Below are 6,719 nucleotides of genomic sequence, written 5' to 3'. Positions count from 1 at the left end.
GAGTGATTAAAAAAAACTCGTCTTAATAATATATAAAATTAAGGATCAATCATTACAATGTACCTAATCTTAAAACTCTTGTTTCTTTTATTTCATTTGTACATGTCAGGATGGAAAAAGGAAGGAATGACAATATAATTTAGGGCGAAGCTCAGTATACAAGCGATTAGGGCTTGTAACTATTACAAGTTCATTAACGCCTAATCCACTAAAACGCGTTGCAACTCCTACATCACTTACACGCGCTATACAAAGATCCCGCGTTTGTATAACTACCAAATTTAAAAGATTTGTTTCCTTCTTTGTTTTCCTTCTTTCCAAATTTCATCGTTCTTCTTTTCGCGCGTCTTCCCCTGGTTTTTCGATCGTTCTTTTCTTCTCCTTTCTCATTGGTTTGTTCTTCGTCATTGACGTTAGTTCTTCTTTCTGTAACTCCAGCTTCGTTTTCTTTTCGATTTTCTGGTTTCTGAAATCAAACTTTGAACTCGTTTTGAAGATAATAGATGATTCAACCTCAGATTGTCAGCTGAATCAGGGCGAAGTGGAGCACAAATAGGAAGGAAAACGAGATTAAGAATAAATTGATTACATGTAGCAAAGAGGAAAAATGAAACCCTCATAGCAAAGACTCATTTGATAGGAATTGGAATGATTTTCTGCTAAATTTTGGTCTTGTGGACAACAAGTGGCTTTCAGGTAGTGTTGGGTTAAAATCTGCAGCAGAGGTGTAAATTTAATTTTTTATCGGGTGTATTTATAGTCTGTGTTTGGATGTATTATGCATACCTCTATGCAGACCGTCATATATGGGTTCCAATCTATTTGGAATTCTGGATCACCACTTCATATTATAGTACCTGTAAATCAAACATTTTGAATACACCAGAGAGAGTTTAATTAATTTTGGTCTTGTGGACAACAAGTGGCTTTCAGGTAGTGTTGGGTTAAAATCTGCAGCAGAGGTGTAAATTTAATTTTTTATCGGGTGTATTTATAGTCTGTGTTTGGGTGTATTATGCAGATCTCTATGCAGACCGTCATATATGGGTTCCAATCTATCTGGATCACCACTTCATATTATAGTACCTATAAATCAGACATTTTGAATACACCAGAGAGAGTTTAATTAATTTTGGTCTTGTGGACAACAAGTGGCTTTCTGGTAGTGTTGGGTTAAAATCTGCAGTAGAGGTGTAAATTTAATTTTTTATCGGGTGTATTTATAGTCTGTGTTTGGGTGTATTATGCAGATCTCTATGCAGACCGTCATATATGGGTTCCAATCTATTTGGAATTCTGGATCACCACTTCATATTATATTACCTGTAAATCAAACATTTTGAATACACCAGAGAGAGTTTAATTAATTTTGGTCTTGTGGACAACAAGTGGCTTTCAGGTAGTGTTGGGTTAAAATCTGCAGTAGAGGTGTAAATTTAATTTTTTATCGGGTGTATTTATAGTCTGTGTTTGGGTGTATTATGCATATCTCTATGCAGACCGTCATATATGGGTTCCAATCTATTTGGAATTCTGGATCACCACTTCATATTATATTACCTGTAAATCAAACATTTTGAATACACCAGAGAGAGTTTAATTAATTTTGGTCTTGTGGACAACAAGTGGCTTTCAGGTAGTGTTGGGTTAAAATCTGCAGCAGAGGTGTAAATTTAATTTTTTATCGGGTGTATTTATAGTCTGTGTTTGGGTGTATTATGCAGATCTCTATGCAGACCGTCATATATGGGTTCCAATCTATCTGGATCACCACTTTATATTATAGTACCTGTAAATCAGACATTTTGAATACACCAGAGAGAGTTTAATTATGGAAAAAAAATTTACTTATAATTGGATCAAATATATTTACACTATGTGTTCAATTTCTTACAAGAGTATATAACAGTTACATTAATCAGTGACAATATCATTAGAATCTATCTGACAAAATGGACTCAATAACAATGAGGATGGCCTGGACAGTCTTATTGCATCACTTCTCCTCGCTCATATTTCTGAATTTCTCACTCAACAGATGGGTTGCACACTTTAGGTCCTTGATTTGCTGTAAACAAAGCAAAATTAGAGTTAGATATATTTCTATTATGAAAAACTGATTTGATCGAAGACATATATTTGTTCTTACATTTTTTTCAGCTTGGTTTCTGCCTGCCATTTTTTCTGAAATGAAAAATACACCCATAGATATCAGTAAGATACACCCATAGATATGAGTCAGATACACCTATAGATATCAGTCAGATATCACTCAAATACACCAAAATGATTACAGAAATACACCCAAAGGATTACAGAAAATACACCCAAACGGTTACAAGAATTCACCCAAACCAAAATTCGTTGAAGTATATCTTATGCATAATTCAGAACTCTTTCTCTTTCTCCTCCTCATCTTCTGCTGCTTCTTCTTCTTCAAAAACGATTTTACCATGAAAAATTGAAAAAAAGAGAAAACAGAGAGAAAAGACGTAAATGAAGAAGAAGAAAAAGAGGAAAACGAGGAAGAAGAACGTGCAGAAACGAAAGAAAAGGAGAAGAAGAAGAGTAAGAGGAAGAAGAACGTGCAGCAAGAAGAAGAAAAAGAATTTTAGAAACCATGAAAATCGAAAAAAAACGAAGAAGAAGAGGAAGAGGAAGAGGAAGAGGAAGAGGAAGAGGAAGAGGAAGAGGAAGAGGAAGAAGAAGAAGACGAAGACGAAGAAGAAGAAGAAGAGAAGAAGAAGAAGAAGACGAAGAGGAACCGTTTGAGTGGGGCGCGTGTAGTTACGCTCCATTCAAAATGAGTTAATGCGCGTGTTAATGAAGTTTGGGCTGATAACTTGTAAAACTTGTACGGCCTTTTTACTTGTATGTGTAGCAGGCCCCTATAATTTATCAGAACAATCAGATGTGATTTTTTGAATTTGTATATTAATCAAGAGAGTAATGAATTTCAAAAATCTTGAGCAATCAAATTTAAATCATGGACTAAATAGAATCCTTCTTAGACTAACAATTCTGAATCAATCAATATAGATCTTAAAATAAAATAATAATAAAATAACAAATATAAATTTGTTAAAGAACTTAAAATAATTCAACAATTCTCAATCAGCCAAACTTAAAATAACTCAATTAAAAATTCTTGATCAGTCATTGTTGTGCTTAAAATAATGCAAATAACAAATATAAATCAGCCATGGAAAACTTAAAATAACTCAATAATTTTCAATCAGCCATTGATAGACTTAGGAATAAGATTTAATTTGGAACATAAGAAAAATTTTAACAACTTCGAACAAATTGAAACAATATTACCTTTTGTTGGTCTGAGATAAAATTCTACCCATGGATATATTGATCTCCAAGATCCTCTTGCAGTAAAGTAAGGAACCACTTCCAACTTTTTTTAGTTTCACTATCCACAATAGCATACGCAATCACATAGAAGTGATTGTTTGCATCTTGACCCACAGCCGACAACAATTGACCTCCAAAGTAACCCTTTAAGAAACATCCATCAAGTACGATTAGAAATAACAAATATAAATTTTTTAAAGAACTTAAAATAATTCAACAATTCTCAATCAGCCAAACTTAAAATAACTCAATTAAAAATTCTTGATCAGTCATTGTTGTGCTTAAAATAATGCAAATAACAAATATAAATCAGCCATGGAAAACTTAAAATAACTCAATAATTTTCAATCAGCCATTGATAGACTTAGGAATAAGATTTAATTTGGAACATAAGAAAAATTTTAACAACTTCGAACAAATTGAAACAATATTACCTTTTGTTGGTCTGAGATAAAATTCTACCCATGGATATATTGATCTCCAAGATCCTCTTGCAGTAAAGTAAGGAACCACTTCCAACTTTTTTTAGTTTCACTATCCACAATAGCATACGCAATCACATAGAAGTGATTGTTTGCATCTTGACCCACAGCCGACAACAATTGACCTCCAAAGTAACCCTTTAAGAAACATCCATCAAGTACGATTAGTTTTCTGCACCCAGCTTTAAATCCCCTTTTACATGCCTCTAAAAAAATGTATAACTTGCTAAATAGTGGAGGTGATTGGGAAATTGGTATCACATCCAAAATCATATGGCTCCCTGGGTTATTCCTCAACAACTCAACCAGGTATTCTCTCAACTTACTATATTGTGCCCTTTCATTGCCAATCAAACGCTCTCTAGCCTCTTTCAGAGCCCTATATACCATCTTCCCATTTATTATGACATTGTAGTCAATTTTGATGTGCTCATATGCCTCATTAAGGGTCATGTGAGGTTGAGTTCGGAGCCTTTTTTCGAGCTTCTTTGCCACCCATTTCTGACTTGCCATGTTGTTGCTAAATTCTTTAGCACAAGTGTGTTCAGGGATATAGGTCTTTGTCTGGTAACTCTTCAATTGAGTATTCCATGCACAAAATATAAGCCATGGGCAAGGTGAACCATTGGCAATCCCACTATTGGGCCCATTTTCAGGTCCATTTTCATTCACAACATCAGTAGTTTCTGCCCCATTGTTGGATTGGACAGCATCACTTTCTTTATTAGTTTGGGCATCTCCATTAACATTTTCACTAGCATCACCTCCTTCAGCAGTCTTGTTCTCCATATTCACATTCTCCTCAGTCCTATTCTGCTCATTTTTATCCTTTCCATTTGCATCCTCCACATTTTCTTATTTTTGATTCTTTGATTTTCTGGGTTTCTTAATCCTCACAACACCATACTCACAATCACACCTAACTCTCCTTTGGTCATTCTTTATGTATCTTATCTTTCTCCCTTCATATATCACATGGTCCTTTAAAGCATTGTTGAACGTTTCGATGGTTGGAAATCCCATCCCCAATTCAAAATAAACTTCACCAAATCCAGCCCCTTCATTGAACTGTGGAAATTCATATCTCTCCCGCTCATCCTCAGAACTCTCAGGAGTTAATAATGTCTCTGAATCGTAGTCAAATCCAGGTTCTTCTATCTCCTCCTCACACTCTTCATCCTCTTCATCCTCTTCATTAACATTAATGCCATGAACTCCAACACCAGGCTTAGCAGATCTTGTTGTAGTACTACTAGGCCTACCAGCGTCACTTGTCACCCCACCAGCAACACTAGGCCTTGCAGAACCACTTGGCCCAACAACAATTGGCCCAGAACCAATTGGCCTAGTAGTAGCACTAAGCCTAGCAGCACCACTTGGGCCAGTAACAATAGATCCGTCTTTATTCCTCCCATATGTTGGGACATTAGCCTTTTTGCTACTCAATTGATTCTTCCTTGTAGTTAGGGTCCTACTTTTAATATCCTTATTTGTCTTCTTCTTCCACATATCTCCTTTATGGTCTATTTTTTTTCACTACTATTAGATCGATCACACTCAAAATTAAGGTCTTCATTCTCAAGTGGAGCTAACATTATTAGATGATCAAAGTATAACTCAAATTATGGACTCTCTTTTTTCTTCTCTTTGTACATACATAACTCATTAATTTGAGCATCTCCTTCAATGGGATGTAATCCAGACTCGAGTTCAGAGGCAGAAGAATCAAACCAATACATAGCTTTGTAATCATGATACCCCAACCCTTTGAATAGAGTTTTCAAATTAAAGAAACACAGCAAGTCGATGTCCATTTCAGAAAATTTGTCCACTTTTCCATCAATATATAGCACCACACCCTTATTATCTCACACAAAGTGACCTCCATGGTGAAAAATAGGAACCACAAAATATTCCATCTAAAAATAGAATTAAAATAGACTAGCATTAACAAAGTTAAAACTACAAACTCAAATATACTATTATTGAACATGATGTATTCTTCTAACAAAAATAAACCCATACAGACTAAACATTATTACAAGTCACTAAACTCTAATCATCCAACAAAATTAATGGATTAATCAAGTAAAGTATCATTGTATCCTATAAATTATCCTAACGAAGATTATGTACTCACCTGCTGCAATGTGAAGAGTATTCAGTGAAAATTTCGTTGCTATCGTGGTATCCACCGCAACGCTTTGTGAGGTTTGAAGACAACGGAAGTAATTGACAGTTGTGACGATGATGAACGGAGTCCTAATGTTGACGGTGATGGGGTGATGTGAGAGATGAGGTTACAGGGGTGCAGGGTTTCTATGTAAAATGGAGAGTGAATTATGGGGTTTCATGTCTTTTTGAGAGGATAAAGACATATGGAGTAATGGAGGGAAAGAAGAAGTGAGAATTGTGCTTAACGTTTCATCCTATTTTGGATACGATTGTATTTTAATTAACAAGCCTAGAGACTGTTTTGTCCTCTTTGCACATGTGGACACTTAACGGCCACGTGTGCGAGTTAACGTGTCAAGTCAGCAATTTTCATTGATGAGTCACGCCGGAAAATAGACTGGGGACTGATATGTCTAACGGAAGAAAACAATGAGATTAATCTCTGTATTAATTTTTCGTGGGACTAAAATGTCCGCTTTTAAAATCCTTGCGGACCGAATTGGGTAATTACTCTTAATTATAAGTGTATGATAATTTTTACTACTATGATCAAATTAAAATCTTTTAAAGGGAGAAATAAAAAGTGATGGGATTTATATATAATATATAGAAATTACAATTTTAACTAAATCATCACTTTGTTTGGATTTTTTTTTTGGAAAAATAACAAAAATACTTTTTCATTAAAAGATAAAAGAT

General features: G+C 34.8%; 2 long non-coding RNA genes across 2 annotated transcripts in view; both read right to left on the bottom strand.

Annotated features, from left to right (window-relative positions):
* Positions 649 to 6,719, bottom strand: part of LOC110271262 — a 14,426-nt gene continuing 8,355 nt past the window's right edge. Inside the window, exon 3 of the long non-coding RNA XR_002361789.1 lies at positions 649 to 659. This is a non-coding gene — a long non-coding RNA (uncharacterized LOC110271262). The remainder of the gene's footprint in view (positions 660 to 6,719) is intronic.
* Positions 1,913 to 2,189, bottom strand: LOC110271264. Its single transcript, XR_002361791.1, has 2 exons — positions 2,150 to 2,189; positions 1,913 to 2,068 (listed from the first exon to the last, which is right to left on the bottom strand). It is a non-coding gene; the product is annotated as an uncharacterized LOC110271264 (long non-coding RNA).

The sequence above is a fragment of the Arachis ipaensis genome, chromosome B04, assembly GCF_000816755.2.
Source record: "Arachis ipaensis cultivar K30076 chromosome B04, Araip1.1, whole genome shotgun sequence".
Taxonomy (NCBI): domain Eukaryota; kingdom Viridiplantae; phylum Streptophyta; class Magnoliopsida; order Fabales; family Fabaceae; genus Arachis; species Arachis ipaensis.
This window is presented reverse-complemented; position numbering and strand designations above follow the sequence as displayed.